Consider the following 27,438-nt stretch of genomic DNA (forward strand, 5'->3'; position numbering starts at 1 on the left):
AAGCTACATAAGAGTACATGAAGTTTTTACATTGCCTCCTCTACTTTTGTAACAACATATTTGAAATTTTTAATAATAAAAAAATTTAAGAATTCTGTTTTGAGGACCCCAACAAAAAGGAATGGTCTTGATGAATTTTGAGAGGCAGCAAGAGCCTGTTCTGAAATTATTTGAAATCTCCTCTTCCCTGGTTAAGATGACCAACAAAATTGGGCTTTAGCCTCCCTAATATGACCACTACTCTGCAAAATGAAGCTACTGCTTTTTCCAATTCTGTAATTAAGTCCAGATTATGCATATTTGGAGTACCTGCTTAATGTGTTGCCAACAACACATGTATTTTTAAACAGGGCCCCATTCCACCTACATCCATATCATGTAATACTTCTAGGTTACTGTACCTCATTGTCCTGTTAGCATGTATTAGAAATCACAGCCGAACTTTAATGTTATCTTAATCAAAATACAAACACAAAATTAAATGTGGTGCAAAAATAATCATACCATGTATTTCAAAGCCATTAGTATGGGTAAATGAGCACTGTCTAGAAAAACGAGAAGCACGCCCCTATTAACACCGTCTTGGGAAATCAGAGGCGACAACTGTGAATGAGCATGGCGGCCATGCCTGCTTTTACAGAAACCAACACACTTCTATTATTCTACTTTCTACAGAATTAAAAAATTAAACAACTGACAACAAAAATTCCAAACTGTGGGAAAGAAAATCTCTGATTTCATTGATCTTTAAACATTTTTTAAATATGAAAAAGTAGTCTGGTGGGTTGAATGCTTAGAGGTTTTGAACTAAATTAACTAACATTTTAAATCCGTAATTTGCTGTCACAGGTACCACCAAAAGACAAGATGGAGAGGGAAAATTGCTATTGGTTAAATACTTTCTGTACTTTAGGTGCTATGCTGTGCACCTCAGACACAAAACCTTATGATATTGGCTTTATGATCCCCACTTTAGAGATGAAAAAGTTGAGGGTCATGGAGGTTAAGTAACTTTCCCAAGGTCACATACTAAATAAGGTGTGTATTCAGAATTTCCAGAAGACTTTGACCCCATGAGTGCTTTTAAAACCCTTTGCCTTCCAGCCTGCTGACGCAGTCTTGAATATTTCAAAATGTATCAATACATTGCAAGATGTAACCCAAGTCCTTTTTAATGCTCTTAGACTGCCAATAAGATAATTCTATGAATTATTTTCTATGTATATATCACATATGTCATCTTCCAATTTACTGATGAATCAATTTCTACCTAGCCTGGTCCAAATCAAGTTAATCAAACGCCATACTTTTCTCTAACTATCCTAGAAAGAGACAGCCAAAAAGTCAGAAGTCTAATTCAACTGGTCAGTCCCACTATTTTCACATTGGAAAGATAATTGCTTACAACTGAGCTCTCCCTAGACTTCCACTCGCAGCAATTCAGGCTGGAACGTGCTCTCCTGTCACACTCTGTCTTCTCCAAGTGCGAGGGAGTTTTGTCTAGTAACAGATAATTAAAGACATGGCAGTGCCACTTGCTAGGATTTCACTCTTTCTCTTTTACATCTTATAAAAGAAGAAACTTCAGTTTAAAGATTAGATTTTTTTCCCTCTTTTCTAAAGCTGGGTATACCAACTGGCATCGGCTGTATTAAAATCAGGAGAAACCTCAATCAAAAAGCCTCTCTCGGAAGGCAGGCTTTCTTGTTAATATGCACCAACATGAAAGGCTTTCTTTTCATCCTATACAACTACAGTGTGTGTAAATTGCAGGGGGCTCATTGGCATAAATCTCGCCTGCGACCTCTGAGGTAAACTGGATTTACATTACTTTCTGACAAGAATTAAATGAAGGCCTTGTGGATATATGAACAGCCTTCTAGGCTGCAACAGATGGGCATGAATGTGCTCCCTAGGAAAACTATCAGTGACATCTGTGTCCTCCAAATTCTGGTGGTCTCAGCCAATTAACGGGGTGGGGGGAGAAGGGGAAAGCAGTGGGGGTTGGGAGGCCACAGCACAGCCCCCAGCCAAAACCCAGGCAGAAGTGTTTGTGTTTGGAGATGGGATCAGGCTGGCCTGCAGCAGCGAGGTTAGCACTTTATTGTTATCATTCAAATGGAAAATGTGGCTTACAAGCTATTTGTATACCACAGTGAGGATAATATGATTTTTCTCATTTGACCGGAGGAGATGGCCCTCTCTTGCAGCTGATATCATATTTCAGTGCAATCTCTTTGAGACGGGTATTTACTTTTGTCTCTTCCGAGGCAGGCTGAGGGTGTTGCTGTCTGCCAGTTTCTGTAGTGCATTCATGAGTCACAAAGCAGGTGAACTCTAAGATGACACAGAGATCTGTCTCCAAAACATTCTCTTTCAAAGTCTACTTCTTTCTTTCTTCAAAATTGCATGTACTGATTTCACCAAAAATTAAAAAATAATCAAAATCAGGGTTTTCTAGTTAAAATAAAATAAAGTCAAGAGAAATCACATCAGATATCTTGAATGAAGGGGTGGAGGAATCCTTCAAAGGATACGATGAACCATGAACCCCACTGTCTGAATTTACCAGGTCTCAGGATGTCAGTCCCCCTGTGTTCAATTTGCAGGCAGGAGGAAAGCCGGAGAAACCAGGACAGAAGATAAGATTCCTCTCTGGCACCTCTCCTTTGCTGCAATCTCTTGGCCCACTTGCTTGGAGTGTGTAGGGCAGGAGACCAGGACCGGGGAGCTGAAAGGATGGAAGTGGAGAAGAGAACTAACATTTACTTATTCTGTAACAGGAGGAATCAGGAAAGGCGTATGTAGGTATTCCAGGTCCCATGTATTCTGGGCCCCAGTAATAAGAGCAGAGGCTTTGGATCTAAAGTACCCAAGTCTGAATTCTAGCTCTAACATTTACTGCAATGTGAGAGAATGGGCAAGTTACTTAACACTTTTGTGTCTCACTTTCTCATCTGTAAAACTGAGCTAACAATTGTATTTACCTCTTAGTAAGGATAAAAGAATATGACATACAGAAAATGCTCTGATATTGCTGTGAGGGCTGTTTTTATCTACAGTTTACTGTGGATTGAAGGCCCGCGGTTAGAGTCCCAGACCTCTAAACTAGTTTGGCAAAATGAAAGGCATTGTGTTATACTAGCTTCTGAAAATTCAAAAAAGTGATTTTTCAAAAGAAGCAATTGTCATTGCTTTTAGGAGCCTGAGGTCATGCTTTAAAATTACATATTTTCTTCAATGTATAAGATTTTGAAATTCTTTGCTAAAATGAACTTAGTAAATATCAAAAGCATCTAGATCATTCTAAATTATAAAGTAGACTATAAAGAGGCCAGTAACATAACATTTAGACCAAAACAATGAAATTAAGGTGTTTATTTTCACCTCCTTTTCCTAATTGCAGGAGTGGAAATGAGTAGCTTGTTCTGTCCTAAATTGGTTATTATATGTGAAGTTTTAGGAGACAATGGCTTATCATGATAGTTTGGATATAAACTGTACACCCCTTTGTCCTAGGTGTTGTTTAAAACATAGTAATTCCACACAACCATTGTGTACAACAGTAACAACAACAAAAGGAAGACAAATGGACCTTCTAAACAAGTGGCCTACTGTCTAAGCCATAAATGCTCATAGTGCTGTTTTTAAAGTACATTTTCACATAGGAATTCTTATTCTCTTCTTCTCTGTATGATTTTTTAAATGATCCAATTCTAAGAACTTTGGCAAGCTGAGTTTCAGCACAATGTAAGCTTGCTTCTAGAGGAAGTCAAATTGTTGGTCAATAAAGAAGTCTCTTGCTCTTTCTCCACAGAACTCCCATGCTGGCTGGAGAAACCTGTGGCCTCAAAGGTGAGGGTGAAAGCAACTATAGGCATAATTTTTGTACAAGCTGTGACTTCATTACGCTGTAATAACAAACATAATTTTGTCTTATTCTCTTGGCACCAATATCATTATGTTGAGCAATAAATAGAAGAGAAGCCTTTGTCCCCACAGGGATTCAGAAAAGAATCAACACTAAACAAAAGCACCTGTTGTTTCGTTCTTGTAATGACCTCAGAAGTGACCAGTTGGCTGCATTCACCCCACACTCCTCCTTAGGCTTTGACCAACACTACCATCTCACACATCATTATTGGACGTAAAAGGAGAATAATTGAGGAGAAGATCAATAAATTTAAAAGCTCTTTAAAAAAAGACATAATGAATTTGGTACAGCACATATTTTTAGATCAAAGATGCCTTTGAAGTGACAAAACCCTAATCTATGTACTAGTGAAGCACTTCCTTTCTCTCCCAAACTGCTTGTTGTCAAATAAAATGGAAGTTAAGGAAATTATCTTTATCTGAAAATGGCCAAAAGAAGCCATCACCTAATGACAGCCTTGTCACAAGCGACAATTGGGGAAATTGTCAGGAAGGCAAGGCCTAACAAGCAGCAGAGTGGGCTTGCTGTTTGCACTAATCTGGCCGTGCAGCCCCCACACACAATCCCAGTCAGCTTGCTGTGTGAAACAGCTAAGGCTTTGTCAGCGTTCACAGGGACTGGAAAGAACACGCTTTCATGAATATGTATTACCATCCCTCTATGTCTACAGAGACAAACCCTTCAAAACTGAGATATAAAACACACACGCACACAGACACACACACCACCGACCAACAAAAACCAAGAGAACCTAAGCTACTTGGTTGAGAGTAGTGAAATGCTAGTAACTAAGCACCCAGTTCCATGTGTTTGCTGGGATCTTTATTTCCCAGCAATTGAGATAAAATCTTTAGGCTTTCAATCTTTGGGAACCACGTGCGTGAATTCAAAGATGCCACACATCGTTACATGGATTGCAAATCACACATTTTATAGTGAATTAACTTTCCTAATACCAAATGTGTTCTGAAATTCTAATACTAAAATGAAAACAACTTTGATATCTTAACTAAGTGCATGTGCAGTTTTAAGAAACTGATCAAATCTCATACCGACTTCCTATGAAGTAGTAAAAGCACTATGTGGAAAATTATGAAGATGTAGCATTTCCCAACATTGAGCAGAAGGACATTGCGCAGGCACAAAGTGGAAATCACAAATAAGAAATTTTAAGGTGAAAAGGGTTGGGGGGAATCTATTCTGTAAGCCCTTTGTAATCTTAATAATAGTGTTTGTTTAAGAAAATCCATATTATGTGTATTTTTTTTCTTCAAAGATAAATTATTTTACATCCACCCCAGGGCATAGATCTAGTAAGATATTTTGAATGACTGAAATTAGTTTTCTACTAACATTGAAATTTAAGTATAAATATGTATGTGTGTGCATTTAACTTCACTTTTTTTTAGAAGCAGATACATAGGACAGAAAAGTATAAAGTTATTTCTTTTTTACTTTTTTCTGATATGATAAAGTTTGGTTTCCCACCGTGCAAGAGACAAAGCTCAGTTTTGAAGGTTTTCTATATTACGCAATGTTTGCCGTAGACATTTACATTTCATTAGCATATTCTGCTCTACATGAAATCCAGCGTTGAATGCTCCCAGCGCGCTAAAGCTAATCCTCTTTAAAGAGCTACAGGCTATATTACATGTGGCCACAGCAGCAGTCTTGCCATCGCTGCATCACTTTGAAGACGATGAACAGAGTTCTCTTGTGTGTCTGTCCATACCCAGACTCATAAACCTCTGCTTTCTGTGCTGTGAAATCCTTCTGTTTTCATCAAGGAGAATTACAAGGAGGCCGAAATCCAAGTTACCATTCTGAAAGCTGGACTGCACTTGAAGAGACGATATTATGCTGATTTCACTTTTTCCTAAGTATCTATCCACAATCTTTTCAACTAAGATTAAAATGAACTATATCCAAGTATTTTTGGTTCTTTGATTAGGATCAAGTGCTAACCATACCTTCTGTCTAGGGAATCTGATCCTGGATAATCAAGAGAAAGAGACTCAGCGATGTCACAGCTTTGCAGGGCAACATTAAACATTTAGATGCATAATTTCTAGGTAGCTCACTTTTCCATAGACAAAGACGACTCAGCTGGCTATATCCAACGGAGCCACCAATAGATGATGCGGTGATCCAATTTCAACAAAGTATGGCAAACTAAAATTATACAACATTGCAGAAAAGTTATTTTAGTTAAAACAAAGGAAAATTAGTGAAGTCCATATTCTAGTGATGACATTCCCTTAATAATGCTTAAATTATTTTTTAAAAGAAAAGTGCTATATTATAAAGAAGACTGATTTTGTTTTTCTTCTCTTGTAGTTAACAAATTTATAAACAAATAATTGGTTTACAAATTATTTGTAATTTTGAAAATAATTATTGTGTAAAAATTGCTATTGAAGATGTCTGTTACACTATCTAATGTTATTTTACTTAAAGCCCCAATTAGTAAATTGTCCTATAATTTCAAAGCAAGAGACACTTTGATTTTCATGCCAAAGAAATATATTTCTTCTTATTTGATTATGGACATCTGAACCTCATCATATTATCCTTTTTTGCTTTTACTCCCAGGAAACTCAGAGCCAGGATTTGTGTTCAGATCCAGGGTTGTCCCTCATTTGGATAACCTTGTGCAAGCTATCTAACCCATACCCTTCATTATTTGGTCCATCTTCTTTACCCTTGACTGAAGAGCTCTGGACACACCTGTGTCTCTCATTGTGGGTAATTTCAAATATTTTTGAAGATACATGCAGAGTAAAGAACATTTCTCAGTAGTGCTTCTTATTTAAAGTAGCCATTTTCTTCACAAGCATATGCTAAAGAAGCTTTACAGCACGGCGGAAGGAACTCTGAGTTTGGGGTTCAGTAGGTTTGCCCACTACATAGCAGGTAGTTTTTGCCTGCTCTCCTGAGGTGACCATGAGGTAGATGACCAGTTATAATTGTATCTCTGTTCCTGTGAACCACTTTGGCATTTTCAGAAATTAAATGAAAACTTTGCTACGAGTTGTCATGCCATCTTCCTTTAATTCTGGCAATATCTATATTCAGGCTGAAATTTATTTATAGTTAATGTAACTCTCTGCTTGTTCTTACATTCCACTCACTTCCATGGTAAAATATACTCTGAAAGACCTTATGATTTTATTTGCAGCCATCCAGACACTAGCAAATACCTTTCCCAATAGGTATACATTTTTCTATGACTGCACCACTTTGAAATTTATTAAGCATCTTTTCTGTAGGCTTTTCCTCTTATTCCTTATATATATTTTTTCTGGTTGTCTGTTTAGCATCACTTTCTAATTTAAACAAGGTAGAAAAAAGGTATAGAGTTGGGTAGATTTAAAATTATTCAAAATATTTTACTCAAAAACAGTTTTCCTAGGGGAAAAAACATTTGAGTATGAACATACTTAAAAATTAAAATGACGGCCGGACACAGTGGCTCACACCTGAATCCTAGCACTTGGGGAGGCCAAAGTGGATGGATCACCTGAGGTCAGGAGTTCAAGACTGGCCTGGCCAACAGGGCGAAACCCCATCTCTACTAAAAATACAAAAATTAGCTGGGCATGGTGGCGTGCGTCTGTAATCCCAGCTACTCGGGAAGCTGAGGCAGGAGAATCGCTTGAACCTGGGAGGCAGAGGTTTCAGTGGGCCGAGATCACGCCATTGCACTCCAGCCTGGGTGACAGAGTGAGACTCCCTCTCAAAAGAAAAATGACATAAAATCGTTTATTAATCAAAATTGTTTAAAAGTTATTAGCAAACCATTCAGCTTTTATCCAAAATAAATATATATTTAAACTTATTACTGAACATTTCTGAAAATTCACAGTATAGCAGACTTAAGATACTTCACAAATCCTCAAAAGGAAAATATTATTTGACCACAACTCATAAAAACTCTAAATTATTAATTCAAAATTAAATTTTTTAATTGAGCCACTTGGAAATTTCTTTCTTTTCCTTTCCTTTCCTTTTTTTCTTTCTAAAAACATAGTCTTACTCTGTTGCTTAGGCTGGAATGGAGTGGCATGATTGTAGCTCACTGTGGCCTCTAACTCCTGGCTCAAATGATCCTCCCACTTCAGCCTCCCAAGTAGCTAGGACTACAGGCAAATGCCACCATCCCTGGCTCATTTTTATTTTTTTAAATTTTTTGTAGAGATGGAGTCTCACTACTATTGCCCAGGCTGTCTCAAACTCCTGACCTCAAGCAGTTCTCTTGCATCAGCCTCCCAAAGTGCTGAGCTTACAAGTTTGAGCCACTGCACCCAGCCCAACACTTGGAAGTTTCAATAGCACTCAGAAACCATCTTATCGTCATTTTCCAATACATTTCCAGACTTCATGCAACCAAAACTATGTTTAGATGAAAATTTATAGCTTTATAATCTTTAATAATAAAAGCAAAGAAGTATAAAATGTGATTTTATTTCAAATAAGTAAAAGAGAGACAAACTAAAACTTAGGCAGTTAGGGGAATGCATAAACATAATTTTTTAAAAAAATAATAATTTATAGTAGATAAATAGAAAAGCATACAACTCAGAGAAAAACGCGTAGCTTGTTTAAAACAGTCCACGTACACTGCGCCCTTCAGCGAACAGATCCTACAATGAAGACACAAGGATTCCTCTCTTCAGCCAACAATGGGAAAAGGGAATAGAAAACCTGTTACTGATTAAGACTTCCAGAAGTAGCAATCCACCATAGACACTATGATGTACAAACAATCCCAATCTTTCAAAACATGCAAAACCTACTAGTCGGCCCACCTACATTCCGTTTCGTAGCAATAATTCTTCTCAATGCCGAGCATGGTTTAAAACTGGGTTGAGAGAAAAAAGCAATTTCTAGTTAAGAATAAGTGGAATTTGTCTATTATTTCCAAGAAAGGTACCAGATTCAGATGTGGTTGTAGTCTATTTCCACCAAATTCATTGGAAATATGTAATTTCTGGGATATTTATATAGCTAACAGAAAAATATAAAAGACATTCCTAGTTCATTTTATAAGGCCAGCATAACACTGTTGTTAATACCTGATCAAGACCATGAACAAAAAAGATAACTATAGAAGATGCTGTTGTTGCTCTAAAATATTCACTGCCAACTACATATTTAATAAGAAATGGATTCAAGCTATTTAAGAGGGAGGAAAACTTTAATTATACACTTAAAATGGTTAAATTTTATGATTTGTGAATTATACTTCCATAAAGATGTTGAAAATTATATTCAGCTAAATTTCATTCATTAATTTTTGGTCATCTCAATTTATGAAAGAGGCAAATGACCCAAAGAGATCGAGCAACTTGCTTAGAGTTAAAGCTTTTTTTTCAACATGAAAATTAATATTTCCAAATGTAGTTTATGTGTGTCTGTCTTCCCTGGATTCAACACTAAGTGACACCTGTCTGAATCTCATTTTACCCACTCTTTTAATGAGTCTACTTTCCATTGCCCAAGGTACTTCCTTATCTATCTCCACGGTGTGTGGCTGCTCATTTGATTACTTTTCTGCTGGGATCACTAGGTCTAAAAAGAGCAAGTGAAAACCTACACTTTGATTCATTCCTCTGTTCACTCATTCATTCAGATAGTCAACAAATATTTATTGAGTGCCTACTATGTGCCAGACACTATTCTAGGCACTAGGGAAATAGCAGTAAACAAAAGTGGATTTAATCGTTTGGAGAGGTAGATTTCAGCCAAGGGCATGGATTGGTTGCTTGGTTGGTTTTACGTTCATTTATTTTTTCAGAATGCAAAGCCCCATGAAAGATTCATGACAGAGGACTTACATACTATAAGAAAATAAGCACTTCCCACATCCATTCAGATTGGATAAAGATCCCAAGAACGCAAGGGATGAATCAGAGCTGTTGAACCGTGATCACTCTGTGGAAGCCCTGCACCTGTCCTCCTCAGGAGAAGTCCAAGAAAGCCAAGAATTAATGAGGAAGATGCTTTATTACTGGAATCGCTTAGATTTAACTAGGTCAAGCTTTCCCTCATTCAGATGAAATGGTATTTTGAGATAGAGATTATACTGTCATTGAAAAATATAAAGAGTTATATTTTGGCCTCCAGATTTTGTGGCTTGAATATTATATCCATTATGCAGGTCTCTCAAAGCTGGTACTCAGAAACTCACCTCACACAGATATTAGTCCCTGTCCTGCCACATTTCCTCAAACAGGATTCCAGTGAGTTTGTTCATTTCTGTCCCAAGATGGCTCCAGCTTCTGCTTCCTGCTAAGAACATCCAATACTACCAGAGGACAGGAATCCAACCACCCTCCCACAAAGACATTCATATCTACCTTTTGCAAAATGAAAAGAACCTTGATCATCTGGCTTATCTTGTTCTTTAGAAAAGACTACAGCTCAATGATTAGAATCACAGTAAGTCCCCAAAATCAAATGATTGCATTTCCCTGACTCAAAAAGGATCTTAACGTAGGTACTGTGAACCCCTGGAATGTGGTAGGTTGGCAAAAGCTAATCCAAGACCCTTGTTATCCAATCTTTCTTTCTGACTCTAGCAGTAACTGTAAATGAGCAACAATGATCATAAACAAAGTAGCCCAGGATTTTTTTCTCATCCAGCTTCCAGCAGAATAATTACATCCAAAAGAATCCTATAGCACAAGGATTTGGGTCCAACATTGGAAGAGCTTTTGAGTTACCTAGTTTAAAATAATAGGTAAAATTCCTCCTTATTGCAACTTTCCCTTAGATCCCCTGGGATATATATGCCCTACTAATATGCCAAGATTCCTATATAAGAACTAAGCTTTAAAACTGCCTTAAAACTTTAAAACCACATTAAAATTTGATATCCTCATAGTATACACTATCCTAATCAATATTATTTAGATACTTGCCGTGTTAACATGGCCCTGAACAAAGCTTCATTTATTGGCAGTATGGATGGGGAAAACCACTTTTCTTTTTTTTTTGTTTTTGAGACAGAGTCTCGCTCTGTCACCCAGGCTGGAGTGCAGTGGTGAAATCTTGGCTCACTGCAATCTCCATCTCCCAGGTTCAAGCGATTCTTATGGCTCAGCCTCCCAAGTAGCTAGGACTACAGGCGCATGCCACCACACCTGGCTAATTTTTGTATTTTTAGTAGAAATGGGGTTTCACCATGTTGGCCAGGTTGGTCTCGAACTCTTGACCTCAAGTGATCCGCCCGCCTTGGCTTCCCAAAGTGCTGGGATTAAAGGCGTGAGCCACTGAGCCCTGCCTGGAAAACTTTTTCTTCAGGAAATTTGTGATATGCATCTAAAGCAGTGCTGAGAGGGAAATTTGTTCTGTATCCTGATCAGTGTGTTTGTTACACAGTTCCATACATTTGTTAAAATTATAAAATAAAGAACAAACAAAATATCAGTGTTGCTGTATGTTAAGTTAAAAAATAAATAAAAATAAAGCCTATTTATGCTGTTTACCAAAAAAAAAAAAAAAAAAAAAAAAAAACACACACACACACACATATAAAAAAATCCAAAACAAACAAAACAAAAGGAAAAGAAAAGCATTAAGAAGCTTCATGCTTCTCTTAGGCTGTGTGGCAGAAGTGTCTAAATATCAGAAGGAGAGTCTGACCAAGTTATACCTACCTGAGAATGGGCTTACACACCAATAGAATTGTAGAATTCTTTTTTCTAACTTATGTCAACAGAAACTAATGGAATATGTGTGCAAATGGATTCTTAAGTGCTAAATGAAGGAAGAAGAAAGGAATATAGCTCCTTTGGGTCAAACATTAATGTGGGTTCATCTACCAGAGACTCTGGTAATTGTGCTAGTTCTGGTAGGTGGGATTGGTTATGACCATTTGTTCAGTTGGTTGGCTAGTACCTGGACTCAGTGTTGGCCTACACTAAAGGAAATCAAGCTGTTAGAAATTAGTATAATGTGGATGAAGATATACAGATACTTAGAGATAGAAATATTAGAATGGATTTGTGAGGGTGATCTGCTCACTCAGCCCCATAGCGTATCACTCCTACTTACGTTCCAGGGATAGTCCTAGTACCAAGGCATTACAAAACATATTAGTACGAAAGCACACATCACTAGAGAGCAAGATGGCAACTATACTTTGTAATCTGGGGATGAAAGTAGAAATGTGCTCCATGATATGCTCTTTTTAGAATTGAAAGGATATTGGAGAGGCATAAACCAAGAGGCAAGGTGGGCATAATTATGCGGGGCCAGATCAGTAATCAGAATGGTTTGATCTGCAAGGACCTTTAGCTTCAGCTTTAATATATGGGCAGTACACTAAGGTTTTACTCCATCTATGTATTATAATTGAAAATCCTAAGCCTGGCAAATAGAAGTGTGGCTTGAGGGACCACAGTCTCACAGTCTCTTACTTCCCAGAACTGAGTTGGTTCATAGACCCAAAGCCCCTTGCATCAAATGGAGGCTGGGAACCCTTGAAGCCAAGTTCTTTGAAACTGCATCTCAAGGCTTCCTTTTAGTATTCACCAGAGTGATCTGTAGTAATTCACTAGGGTAAATGTACAATGGAGAAACTAAAATAGTTAGACGTTTTCGGGATTATTGGAATTGTCTCTGAGCTATAGCCTAGGGACACATAATACCACTACAATCGAACCATCAGAAGGAAAGCTTAAGAGGGTTGGGTGATAAATGGAATATTGGATGAAATCTATCTCAGTGTGTTCATTCTAGGTCCAAGCGTTCATCCTGTATTTATTTTCCAAGTTCCTATATGTAGAATTAGAGAAGACCTTACTCAGCAAGTGGCAGAATTCCTACATTGGCTCCCTGACTGTACTGTGTCATAACCTAATATTCAGGGACCTTGATTATTTCACCATTTCATAGGACATCGACCATGGCCATGTAATTGATGGCAACCAGTCAATGAATCTGCTGAGCATAAATTAGCGAAAATACAAGATGCCTTGGTAAGGCTTACATGTGACTAAGGATAAGAGAAAAATTCCATAAAAGTTCAGAGATCTACTAACTCACTGATGTTTCTGGGGGTCTAGAGATCTGGAGTATAGTGAGATATCCCCTTCAAATTGTGAAAGTCAGTTTGCTGTACCTTCTTGCATCCAGTTCTAGGAAGAAAGAGGCACAAATATTTGGTAGACTTTCAGTATTACACAGGCAAATTAACTGGTATTCTTCCTTCCTCCTTATTGATAAACCATAGGCTTTATATTTAAGGAAGGTCCCAAACAAAAGAACATTCTTTTGCCAGTTCAGTTTAAAGAATAAACCTCTCTTGTCACTTAGCCCTTGGGACTGTAGAGTGAGTGACTGTGGCAAATCAGGATGCCATATTGATCCTATGGAACTCCTGAATAAGATTATCATAGTACAGACCCCAGACTTGAGGGTAAAGTCATATCTCTTTGGCAAATATCTATTTTCCTTGAGAAACCTCACCTAGTGGTTGTTATTTGGTACTGTTAGAGATTGAGTGTCTAGACATAGGAAATCAACTGATTATGTATGAGACCTGAGCTGCCCATCTGAATCAGATGCGACTTGATTGACCTATTTGAAAATTTAGATGTGCATAGCAGCTCTCCATAATCAAGTTGAAGAGGCATATACAAGATCAGACTTAAGCAACTGCTGAAGGCATAAGAAAGTTTCACAAGCAAGTGGCTCAAACTCTCCTACTAGTCTTGCTGTGATGCCACATCTCCTTAGACCCACATATACAGTGTCATGGGGATTTCTCTATGGACAGGACAGAAAATGTCCAAGGCTGATTTACTGATGTTTATGCATAATACACTGTCATACATAAACTGATATAACATTGGAGCTCTCCTCACTGTCAGCCATGAGAAACAAGTGAGAAGATAAATCTGCCCAATAAATAGACTTTAAGTGTTAACTCAAATTGTATACTTTGCCTACAAGGAAAGACAATCACAGTGCAATTCAAAGACAGAGCTGAAAGGTTGGGTTAGATGATGAGGAAATTGAAAGGAACAAGATTGAAGGATAATGACAAGGAGGTTTAGGGTAGAGATACACGTATGGATATGTATGGACCTCACAGAATGCGTTTATGATATCAGGATACTTGTGCCCCATGTAAATGTCCACCAAAGGGCTCCCACTACAGAAGACACCCTCTCAATAATCAGCTGGCAAAAGACCAGTACTGCACATGTCAGTTTTCCTGTCTCCCTACTCTCACTATTGTTCCTCAATGAGTTCAAGAAAAAAGCAGCCATGGTGACAAAGATGGAGGTTATTATGCATGGACTCAACCACATGAAGTTCCCCTCACCACAGCAGAACTGACTACCACCACTATCAAATGCTTGAAACGCCAGCATAGTGAGCCCTCCATTTAGCTCTAATCCCGAGGGATGAGGGTGGAAGAGCTAACCTCCTGTTGGCTGTTCATAGTTAACCTCTTTCATCATGGATTTGTAGCAATTTTTCTCCCTGGAATGGACATTTGTTCTGGATGTAGGTTTGGCTCCCTTGCTATGCTTCTCTTAACAATACTGTCTGTGGACTTACCGAAAGCTTAATTCACCCACATTAGTCCATACAACACTGCCTCTGGCCAAGGATGCTGTAGGACAGGGCATTTCCCACAGGATTCATTGGTCATACCATAACCCTGGAGCAGCTGGTCTTATAGAGCAAAGCAATAATCTATTACATATTCCGTTTTAGAGCCAGCTGGAAGACATGAGGCACGAATACTGGTGTAGAGAAAATGGTATATTCTCTGAATCTATAACCAATACATGGTGTTGTTTCACCCAAGGACAGGTCACATGGGTCCAGGAATCAAAGGGAAGAAGTGAAAGTGGAACCTCTCACATCACTGGGAGTGCTAGATTTAGTAAATTATAACTCTAGCCTTTTAACCAGTTGCAAAAACAAGGACCGTTGCCAGTATTCGTATTTCCCTGTTTGTATGGTAGTGCATATGTTCATACCTTAACCCATTTCTTTTTTCCCCCCTCCCTGTTGTCTATTAATATATACAGGCTACAATGGTGGTGACTACCTTTATAGCTTAGTCTGTGAATGACATGTAGGTACTTTTATAAAACTGTTGCCAAATGTCTCCTTTCTCTTAAGTGTTCATGCAGTAAATTCTTCCCAGAATTAAGTTTCAAAAATAAGTCTGCACTTACGGATGAACTTACACACACCCCTTTACTGACTGATGAAACCAGCTTGTTCCTCTTTTGACTTGGTTGTCTGGAGGCTGAGAACTTTCTGTAAGCTCTATTGTATGATTCATTCAACACAGGTTTCCAGGACCCAGGTTGCTTTCTTCATTTATTCTAAATGGTTTCTGCTTAGCGTTTTTCAATTTAACTTTTCCTTACATTGGATTTTTGTACATTTTAGTAGTGCATGTCACTTCCTTTTCATATGTACTTAAGTAAATACGTAAGTAAATAAATAAACTGAGCCTTTAGTGAAGTAGTTTGTGGCTTCCCCTTAGCAGGTCGGTCACACAGTAGCCTGTTCATTCAACCAGTGTTTATTAAGTGCTTGCCATGTACAGACATGACAGGCGTATACCCGCCATCCTTGTGCGTGTCTTCGTGTCCTTGACCATTGCTGTGATTTCATGTCAGAGGCCCCATTGTCAGCCTCATGAGCAATGCCATGGGGTGATATATTGCTGCTCTTATTTGGACTGTCTTCCAGGGACTATTTCTGATTGTTCCTCACTCCCATCCCCTGAAGTCTGCCTTCTACTAATGGCTGCCTTTAAATCCAAATCCACTCTTAGATAACATCTTATAATTTCTGAATTCTCCAATAACTTTTACACTTTCATATTTTAGGTTAACTGCAACCTTATGGCTTTTAGAAGCTACCCCAAAGCCAAATGGCCTCATCCTGAGAGCCAAGGGCTTTCTTTGTTTTGAAATAAAAAAGTGAAATACGTGGGTCTGGGCAGGGGTAATGTTCTCAGTGAAGACAAACATTGTAGTTTCTGGAAAGATGTGTTCTTTACTGGCAATAGTGAACTAGCATTTCAGTTGTAAGTCAGTCTCTTCAGAGTTTGATTGGTAAAAATAAATGGATTGGACTGGGCACAGTCTAGTCAGCTTTTCTCTTTTTCTATTGTTTAGGAAGACTGTTTGTCTAATATGGGTACAATTCTCCATAAGTGCTTGGATTATTTTCCTCTTTTTCTCCCTAAACTGATTTTTCCTCCTTCCTGCCTTCTTGTTCTTCCCAAGCATGTATATTTATTCTTTCATTCATTCAACATTTTCGTAAGTACCTACTATGTGCCAGCGCTCCACGATGTGAAGGGTAAAAGGATGAAGACTGCACAGTCTCTGGACTCTAGAAGCACACATCTGTGTGTAGAAAATGATTACAGCCTTGTGATAAACGACAGAGCAGAGGCACCGTGGAAGCCTAGCGATGTCCCTTCACCTGACGCACAAGCTGCGAGGCTCTCTGGGAGTAATGACCCTGCTTTCTAATGCAGCACAAAGTCATCAATCTATCATGTTGGGTGAGATGCTGGGCTCTTTCACAGCTGAAAGAACCAACAAAACATCCCAGGCCACCGCATGAGCAGGCACAGTTTTGGAAGTCACACTAATTTTCCCACAAATCCACATATATGCAATTGTGACCCGGGATGGTAAAACTAGTACTCCAAAGTAGAATTTTAAGGAAAAAAATTCATACTTCTCACTTAAGGCACAGAGATTACACAAAAGTGTTAAAGAGCTTTCTTAGGAGTCCTGAATGCCCGGTGTGGCACTCCAGAAGTCTCTGTCAGCCAGTGAAATGATGTCAATAAAGGATGGTAATTGGTCCCTAAAGCATTGCCTTGGGGAGTGTGAAGAACAAATACTCAACAGTGGCAACAAGCGAGCAAGGGAGAGTATAATTATTTATCTAGATCAAAAGATGTGGATACTTTGGACATGTAGGATGTAGTCAGATAATTAAGTAGTGTTACGTATGCATTTCTGCACTCCCCAAGAGACTTCCAGGAAAGCTATTTACCTTCCCCGTTTGATACTTCTTGCTCTTGTATCAATGACTAGCAGCCAGTGTGAACAGAGCCAAAACCTTTCTACCAGCAGCTAATGCAGTCTAGTCCTGCAACAGTGGGCATGACTGCGAGTGGGCTCTTGTCCACAGACAGAAGGAACCTGGTGTGTCAGCAAAGAATCTTTGGGCCTGTGGTCATAAACAGAACTTATTAATGTATTGACTTTACTTAGTCCTCTCGTCAACAAAACAAAAACCACTGCTTTCTTTTTTAGGTAGTTATTGCTTTGCATTCCCCCTATCCAAGTTCGCCATCTACAGGTCATATCATTTACAAATTGCTTTTAAGGTCTTCAGAAGATTGCATATGAGAATTCACGTGTGCCTCCTATTCAGGGAGTTGATACTACTAATTCTTGATTGATGCCACAACTGATGGCTATTACTACATAACTACTCTCTTGTTCGATATTGACTGCACTCTTCTTTTACATTACCACTCAGGGATTTAGGGTAAAAAGGTAAAGTGAAAAAAGTGTATGTTTTAGTGCCATATTTCTTAACTTGTTAGAAAAATTCACTCTTTTTTGGTTAACATAAAAGTATCAGTTTATTAAAGATCACAGAGCTTGTTAGTAAGTTGCAGAGTTGGTGTTGGAATGCAGATCTGTCTCACTTCAAATCTGCACTGTGAACAAATTCATCATACTGTCTCTGAATATTTTATTTTTCTATATTTCAAACCTAGAATGACTGCCTATGGCTTTTCAACTACCCTCTCCCCCTTACTTTGAAATATACTCCCCTGGGCAGGGGGCATCTCCCTACTGCTTCAGTGAGCAGGAAAGAGTGACCCTTCTTGATCTACTGCACAGTGACTGAGAATACAGGCAGAAATGCAGAGAAGCCTCTTGCACCACCACGTTAGTCCAGCAGCGTTCCAGAAGTCCAACGTGAAACTGTAAGCCGCTCCTCCTCTTCCTGGAGCTTAACTTGGCAAGTGCCTCCTGATCAGACCTCTATTCGTTTGGAGTCCTCCCTATGGGCTCTAAATGAATCCCTGTTCAATCAGCAATGCCTAGATTTATGTACACAAAGGGGCTGAGGCCTGCTCTGCAAAAGCATCCTCAAGTTGGAGTTTCTGTCATATTTTTCTTCGGAGGTTGCCTTTTAAGAAGACCATCAGGAAATTAAAGACACCCAAACTAGTTTTGGCATAAAGGGGAATGTATTGGTGGACATGAGGACAGGAAATGCAGATAGTCCTCATGTGGAATTAGAACAAGGAAACGGAAAGCTGTTAGTGGAAGGCTGCCTCTCTTTCTTTCTCTGTCTCCACAGTCTGATTTATTCATTCCATAAAGACTTGAATGCCTACTATGTGTCAGGCACCATGCTAGGTAGGTGGGGCAAGAGTACCTACAGAGGTAAACGAAACAGACAAGGTCCACTTCATCTCTCCCTGTAGACCATCTTCACCTGATCCATTTACGATGGCTTTGCATGACCTCTCAACTCAAGCATTTAACAGAAACTAACTCAGTTGCAGCGTCCTTAGTTTAAAGACAAAATCTTAGCACAAGGCATGGCTTGTTCCTTCCAGCATTTAATCAGGTGTACAACAAAGGGGCTTGTAGCAGGGAGGTTTGCATGGACAATCTCAATAGTCAGGGAAAAATAAATTATGTAAAAATGGGGTGTGGGGAAGGAGAAACTGACTGGTGAAAGAAATGATGATCATCTCTACTGCGAAGACTTTCAAAGATAAAGGGATGATAAAGGTTTCCATAAACTTGAGGAAAGAAGGGGAAAGAGCCCTAGGAAGGCCAGGCACTCATGGTGAGGTAGGAAAGGCTTTGATGGCTCATCCAGAGACACCCGTTTGAGTGTGAGGGGAGACTTTGAGTAAGGCACTGCTTGCTTACACAGCCTCTCACCCAGGGCCTTAGGGAAGCATGGGTGAAATCCCTTGGGACGGTAGAAGGGAGCAGAGAGAAGAGGGGAATTACAAATCTTAAAAACAAAGCCTTCCCTGGAGTGCCTGAAAAACTCATAGTTGCTTAAAAGCTCAAATTATTTAAGATTGCCTGAAACATTTGTGAACCCTGGAGGCAATCAATCTCCAATTATGAGAGCAGCAGATGGAGAGCAGTGATACTACAGCAGTGGCTCATGAAGACTGGAAGGCATCCAGGAAAAAGGGGGCAGGGAGGCTAAAAGTTGAGATGTGCGATAACAAAACTCTGTATGATTGCCCCTTAAGTTTTATAGACACCACTACTGTGGTCCAGAGAAGGAGTATTTACAATCATCAATGTAAATGTGAACTCTACTCACGAGTCTGGACTTTGAACTTGAATGTCCTAAATATGCCTCAAGTCCCTCATTTCTAATACCATCACAAAATGTTTCAGCTTAACTCCTGCCCTTCAAGGGAATCTTCAGAGGATACAATATTTCATTTGCTTAAACTATACATTTCTAAGGAAGTGTTTAAGTCTGACCAAATTTATTCATATGATCTGCTTTGATTTGTAGTTCAATTTACAATTTTGAGGAAAAAGTCATGGCTGGTAAATGGGAATAGTGTCTAAAGTTTTCAAAGAAATTTGGTCCATGCCAAAAGGCTACATATATAAAGAGCTGTGATTACTGTAATGCTGATTTAGGGAGACAGGTGCATTACCTTAGGTAATTTGAACTTCATCAGTGATTACTTTGTATAGTGAGTCCTAGATTCATTTTCCATGAAGTAATGTGTTTAGGTATTTTATTATAAAGCCAAGTAGTCTACAGTGTCTTAGCTTTTGTTATGCTTCTGATTTTTCCTCCTTATCAGGTCTGAAATTTGAAACTATTCCCTCAAGGGATTCACTCTATTTGTCTTTTTTTTTTTTTTTTTGGTTACTCAGTGTCTCTCCTTCTTCTCATTAATTAACTAATTTGCTTCAACAAATATTTTTTGAACCCCTCTGATGTTCCAGGGTAACCAAAATTCTTACTTTCACAGAATAGTTTTGGGACAGACAATCTACCACGAGCTCTGGGACTCTCTGCAAGTTCTTGCAGTGTGTGTCAAGAATGAGAGATCAGGTCTGGTGCAGTAGCTAACACCTATAATTCCAACATTTTGGGAGGCTAAGGCAGGAGGATCATTTGAAGTCATGAGTTTGAAACTAGCCTGGACACACAGTGAGACTCTCATTGCTATAAAATAAAAATAAAAATATTAGCCTGTAGTGGTGGTGCATACTTGTAGTCTTAGCTCCTCAGGATGCTGAGAGGGAGGATCCAAGAGTTTGAAGTTGCAGTGAATTATGATTGTGCCACTGCACTCCATCCAGGGCAATAGAGTTAGACCCTGTTTGAAAACAACAACAACAACAACAAAAAACAAAAACCCACCAGGCCAACCTCTCCTTACCTGGGAATTTATTAGAATTTGCAGCATCTTTGAGGAATGAGGTCATGTATCTCACTGGGACAAAGAGCAGGCTTTTTGTAAAAGCAGCGGCTCCCTAAGCCCAGCGTTCCTTGACTGCAATAGAGACAAACCCACTGACTGCATGCACGGCATCCATTGGCCCACTCACTACTACTCCAGTGGGACTTGGAGGACATGAGGAGCAGATGTCAGCATGATGTTCATGCTGCTTGATATACTATGGGTACTAAAACCCTTTGTTTCTGACCCAGGAGTTTCATGTCTTCTGCCAATATCCATGAAATAACAGGCTATATAAGGAGAGTAAAAACTTATTAGGAGAGTAAAAGCAAATTACAGACCTTGACAAACTTAATCTTTCCAAGAATTGCATCACTCCTAGATGAGCCTCTCACAGAGTAAAATTTTATGTAATTTCCTAAATATTCATCTTCATTGAAATAGGATAAAGGAAAAAATGGCAACTTTATTTGACATACATTTATTTTTTGTGTGTTCTATGTTGTCCAAAATGTATAGCCTGCGTATTACCAATTCCATGCTCTTCAAAAAAACCAAATTCTTAAAGATTAAGATTTGTGGCAATTTTCTTCCAATAATGCAAATTAACCAAAATTTTCTGGATACCTGCTATGTGCCAGGATCTGTAAGGCGATATGAGGATGAATTAGACACAGTTCTAGAACTTTAGGGCTCAGCGTTTACTAGAGATGACAGACACAAATATGTCTGAAATAAAAGACTGAATCTACTCAGATATAGTTAAATTCCAAGCAAAGAATAGGCAAAGAATGATTGTGATTTATAGTTTAATTTAGCATTTTGAGGGAAAAAATAATGTTTTTTTTTTCAGGGAAAGGAGGTTCAATTAAGTTACGCTTTGTTTAGAAGACTGACTAGGACATTGAAAGATGGGTAGAACTCCAGCCAGTGGAAGTGAAAGGGGTAGGGTCTGAGGAGCAGGGGTGGATGGCGGTGTGAAGAGATGCACATCAGGCAGGTGTGGTGAGACGTGGGGCAGAGCAAGAGCAAAGACGCAGAGGGACCTTGCAGAGAGTGACTGGGGTCAGCAGGAAGTCCAGGTTCTCAGGGGTGGCTGTGGCTGGGTTGATGACTGACACAGACTTTAATCAAGTTTAGGTGCTCAGGGAGCCGTGGGGCATTTTAACAACACTTTAAGTTGACAAAGTACTTTATTGCTGTATAGCAACTACTCAAATACTCTTTAGTAATGTTATTTCCATGAATTTGTTAATTTTACCTTATCTATTTTATTTATTTTTTAAAGGAAATAAATGGCATAAGTGGGTATTAAGAATTTAAGTTGTTCTTGAGTCCTATTTCAATTTCACTTAATTTCCCCTTTTGATTTGAGGCCAAACTCATTGATCGGGGGCCCTGTAATAGATTGATTTCTATTTTTTTGTTTTTCTCCAGTGTAACAAATGAATTAATTATGCAGCTTTGTTTAATATCTGTCTTCCTCACTATAATTTAAACTCCAAGAAGGCAGGAAATGAGTTTGTTGTGTTCCCTTCTATAATCTCAGTACCTTGAATTACTCCTAGCACATAGTAGGTGCTCAAAAAATTGCTGTTGTTGTTAAATGTTTATAAAAGCAGATAGATGCAAGCTAAATTCGGGTAACCTATCCTGTTGATTAAGCCTATGCATTGCTTACTGTTGATGAGTTCCAAATATTCCTTTTTATTTCAGGGATGTCTGTAGTGTTCAAAGAGGGTAAGATGCCTTTTGTCATCTCTAAAGTATTAAATTCTCTGCCTACACTCTTGAAGTGACAAGAACAACATGCTTAATTTTAACTGATACTCTTATCTCTTTGAAATAATGTAAAATTTTTAGAATATCTCTTAAGGTTGATTCTCATCAGTCTTACCAGAAATTTCCACAAAATTTGCTTTATAAGTACCTTATCAGATTATCTGAAAATTCTGTGACAATGTTTATGTCAAAGCTTCTGGCCCATAAAATAAGCCAATTTGGGTGTTAATGAGGATGCCAGCACCAACAAATGTTTGCCGTCATTCACATCAGCCCCCATCTTGGCGGTTTTCTGCAATTTCTGACAGTAAGTTGGTTCTTCTTTCTAGTGCCTCACTGCCGCCCTCTACTGGTGGTACTTATCAGTACAGGTATAAGCAATTTCACTTTTAACTAGTATGTTTATACTTGTTAATGAAAACAAATGTGACACTCTACAGAACAGAACAGGTCTAAATAAATTAGAAGACTTAGTAATGGCCTGGAAAAATGGAAAATTTTGTGGAACATTAAAATAGCAGTGCAGATTATTCAACTGACAAATACTCATATTTGAATTTCATTTCAGCAAAGATCCATTAATCTTTTTGAATTTTGTCTTACGAAAAAACTCACTAATCCACTGTCCCAAAACCTATGATGTTTCGATATAGCAGTGATTAAAATTATAGCTATATGCAAATACATGGAAATTAAATAACCTGCTCCTGAATGATTGTTGGGTCAACAATAAAATCAAGGTGGAAATTTAAAAATTATTTGAACAAAATGATAACAGTGACACAACCTACAAAACCTCTGGGATACAGCAAAGGCAGTGATAAGAGGAAAGTTCATAGCATTAAATGCCGACATCAAAACGTCTAAAAGAACACAAATAGACAATCTAAGGTCATACTTGAAGGAGCTAGAGAAACAAGAACAAACCAAACCCAAACCCAGCAGAAGAAAAGAACCAAGATCAGAGCAGAACTAAATAAAATTGAAACAAAAAATACAAAAGGTAAATGAAATGAAAAGCTAGTTCTTTGAAAAGTTAAATAAAATTGATAGACCATTAGTGAGATTAACCAAGAAAAGAAAAGAGAAGATTCAAGTAAGTTCAATTAGAAAAGAAAGGGTGATATTGGCCGGGCGTGGTGGCTCACACCTGTAGTCCCGGCACTTTGGGAGGCCAAGGCGGGTGGATCACAAGGTCAGGAGATTGAGACCATCCTGGCTAACACACTGAAACCCCGTCTGCTAAAAACACAAAAAAATTAGCCGGACGTGGTGGCAGGCGCCTGTAGTCCCAGCTACTTGGGAGGCTGAGGCAGGAGAATCGCGCCACTGCACTCCAGCCTGGGTAACAGAGCGAGACTCTGTTTCAAAAAAAAAAAAAAAAGAAGTGAGTGATATTACAACCAATATCACAGAAATACAAAAGATCATTCAAGGCTACTGAACACCTTTACACACATGGACTAGAAAATCTAGAGGAAATTAATAACTTTCTGGAAATATACAACCCTCCTAGAATAAACCAGGAAGAAATAGAAACTCTGAACAGACCAATAACAGTAAGTGAGATTGAAATGGTAACTAAAAAGTTACCAACAAAAAAAGTTCAGGACCAGATGAATTCACAGCTGAATTATATCAGACATTTAAAGACGAATGGTACCAATCCTATTGAAGCTGTTCCAAAAGATAAAGAGAGAATCCTTCATAAATCATTCTATGAAGTCAGTATAGCCCTAATATCAAAACCAGGAAAGGACATAACAAAAAAAGAAAACTACAGGCCAAAATTCCTGATGAACATAGATGCAAAAATCCTGAACAAAATACTAGCTAACAGAATCCAACAGCATATAAAAAAGATAATCAACCATGATCAGGTAGGTTTCATACCGGGATGCAGGGATGGTTTAACATCTGCAAGGCAATAAATGTGATACACCACATAAACAGAATTAAAAATACAAATCACATGATCACCTCGATAGATGCAGAAAAAGCATTTGACAAAATCCAGCATCTCTTTATAATTAAAGCCCTCAACAAAATTGGCATAGAAGGGGCATACCATAAGGTAATAAACGCCATTCATGACAAACCCATCGTCAACATTATACCAAATGGGGAAAAGATGAAAGCATTCCCCCTGAGAAATGGAACAAGACAAGGATGCCCACTTTCACAACTTCTATTCAACATAGCACTGGAAGTCCTAGCCAGAGCAATTGGATAAGAGAAGGAAATAAAGGGCATCCAAATTGGTAATGAGGAAGTCAAACTGTCACTGTTAGCTGACGACATGATCGTATACCTAGAAAACCCTAAGGACTCATCCAAAAAGCTCCTAGAACTATAAAGTTAAGTTTCAGGATACAAAATTAATGTACACAAATCAGTAGCTCTGCTATAAACCAACAGTGACCAAGCTGAGATTCAAATCAAGAACTCAACCCCTTTTAAAATAGCTGCAAAAAAATAAAATACTTAGGAATATACTTAACCAAGGAGGTGAAAAACCTCTACAAGGAAAATTACAAAACATTGCTGAAAGAAATGATAGATGACACAAACAAATGGAAACACATCCCATGCTCATGGATGGATAGAATCAGTATTGTGAAAATAAGCATACTGCCAAAAGCAATCTACAAATTCAATGCAATTCCCATCAAAGTACCACCATCATTTTTCACAGAATTAGAAAAAAATAATTCTAAAGTTCATATGGAACCAGAAAAGAGCCAGCACAGTCAAAGCAAGACTAAGCAAAAAGAACAAATCTGGAGACATCACACTTCCTGATTTCAAACTATACTATAAGGCCATAGTCACAAAACAGCATGGTATTGGTATAAAAGTCATGTAGTCATTTTAGAGTGACTAAATATATAAGAGAAATACTGATAATGCAAAAGAGCCTTATCTATTAAATGCACCATGGGTCCATAACTTGCAAACAATGCTGGTTCTGAACATGTACATGACCCCAAAGTCTTTGGTCATGTTCTCTTGTCTCCTTCCTTACCCTCAGCACACACCCTACAGGCAACAAAGCTGCCAACCTCACCTCATAAATATGGTCTTTACTTCTCAGTCTGTCTTCTTGCTGCCTGTTTCAGGCTTTCTCCCTCTTTAGTTTGGACCACTAGCCTCCAGGCTGGTCTTCCTGCCACTTGTCTCTTTCCCAGTTCCCATTCTTTATGCTTCGTGTGCTGCGGAGATAGGTTCTTAGAAAGCAGAACTGACTGTGTTACTTTCCTACTTAGAAACTCCTGGTACATTGTTGCCTATAGGATGAAACCCAAACTCCTGAACTTGGTGTGGAGGGTCCAAGCTGCCATATTCAGCACTACCTGCCATCAGTGTAGCTTCTGCCACTGTGAACTTGCCCTTAGTACTCTGGAATGGTGACCCCAGGACTCTGTTTTCAACTCTATGGCAGATTCTGACATCATGCTTTGTCATAATTCAGTTACTTAACTGTCTCCCAGTAGACTGTGACTCCTGTGGATGACCACAGTGTCTCACTCATTTTTTTCACTTCAGTGTCTCATGCTGTGACTAGCACACTGTAGAAGTTGTTAATGGACACATAAATGAATGAATGAATGAAAGTTCCTCTCCCCATTTTTATCTAATAAACTCATCAGTTTTCAAGTCTTAGGTTATAAAGGTGCTTCTCTAAAGACTTTCTTGACTCTAATAAGGCAGAATTCATTGCTGTCATGGTAGTTGCATATACTCCAGTCTTCCGTGTTAGGTCCTAAGCGACAAAAGCAACCTGGAGGAGTGAAAAGGATATGAGCTTTGGAGACAAATGACCCTGGGCTAATCACTTAGCCTTGACACTCACTATCTGTGTCACCTTCAATAAATAGCTCAGCTTTTCTAAAATGAATATTCATTTCCTCAACTTTAAACGGAGTTAACACCACTTCCTCATAGGACTGAGGCAAAGATTAAATAAGCAAGTAAAAGTTCATGACACATGAAAATTTCATTAAATTTCAGCATTTACTTCCTTCCCCTGGGGTGAAGACCCTATTTAATTTATACCTAGGTTCCCAGAACTTCAGAAACTATAGAAATTCAGTAAATGTTTGGTAAGTAAATAAATGATTCCCAGAGTTGTAGTTAGTCAAAAGCAGTGTAAGTATATACTTTAAAAAGGTCTTTTAAACTAATACAATTGTTTATTAATTCCTTTCTACTCACTTAGTATAAATATCACTTCCTAATACTCTGAAATGTCTTGAATCAAATTCTTCTCATTTTAGTGATTATAGTATCTAAAGTATACACACATCTTGTGGTTTGAGGCATATTTTCAGACCTTTCAATTACACTTCGATTTGTACATTTCCTTTATGTCACTGCAAAGTATGTTTGTGAAGTGTTTGAATAATAAGTAACATTTATTTTGTAATGGTATATATATCATAATTTTAAGTAAGACAAAGCAAAATATAAAATTGTTCGTACAGTGTAATAGTAACTCTGTAAAAAATCATCAAAAACCATGGACATTTTCTTCCAGAAGTAGAAAAATCCATCCTAACATTTATATAGAATCTCAAGGGACTTTGAATAGCTAAAACAATTTTGAAAAAAAGGAAAATTGGAAGACTTACACTTCCTGATTTCAAAACTCACAATGAAGCTGTAGTAATCCAAACAGTAATATAGACCATCGATGTATAAGAAGCCCAGAAATAAATCATCATATATAGGGTCACATGATTTCCAACAACAGTGCCAAGACCATCCAATGGGGAAAGAATAGTTTTTTTTCAACAAATGCTATTGGGAAAACTATATCCACATACAGAAGAATGAAGTGGGGCCCTTACTTTACAACACCACCTACAAAAATTAATCTCAAAATGGATCAAAGACCCAAATGTAAGAGTTAAAACTAGAAAACTCTTAGAGGAATACATAGGAGGAAGGCTTCATGAAATAGGGTTTGGTAATGATTTTTTTTATATGACATGGAAAGCACAGGCAACAAAAGAAATAATAGATAAATTAGACTACATCAAAATTGAAAGCTTTGGGCGTCAAAGGCACAATCAGCAGAGTGAAAAGGAAACTTAGGAAATGAGAACAAATATTTGCAAATCATGTAGCTGACAATGAGTTAATATCCAGAGTATATAAAGAACAACTGTAACTCAACAACAAAAAAAAACCCAATTTAAAAATGGGCAGAGTGGGGGGGGGGGGGGGG

General features: G+C 38.3%; 1 protein-coding gene across 5 annotated transcripts in view; it reads right to left on the minus strand.

The window, feature by feature from the left end:
• The window catches only part of ALPK1 (alpha kinase 1), a 145,848-nt gene that overhangs the window by 99,173 nt on the left and 19,237 nt on the right, over window positions 1-27,438 (minus strand). For 4 of the 5 annotated variants that reach the window (XM_017881377.1, XM_017881375.1, XM_017881379.1 and 1 more), the window contains exon 3: window positions 2,570-2,731. The exons of the other annotated variant lie outside the window; for it this stretch is intronic. The gene's annotated coding sequence lies outside the window, so the exon portion shown is untranslated. The remainder of the gene's footprint in view (window positions 1-2,569; window positions 2,732-27,438) is intronic. 5 annotated transcript variants of the gene reach the window in all.

This window comes from Rhinopithecus bieti, unplaced genomic scaffold (genome assembly GCF_001698545.2).
Source record: "Rhinopithecus bieti isolate Rb0 unplaced genomic scaffold, ASM169854v2 scaffold_12077, whole genome shotgun sequence".
Taxonomy (NCBI): Eukaryota; Metazoa; Chordata; class Mammalia; order Primates; family Cercopithecidae; genus Rhinopithecus; species Rhinopithecus bieti.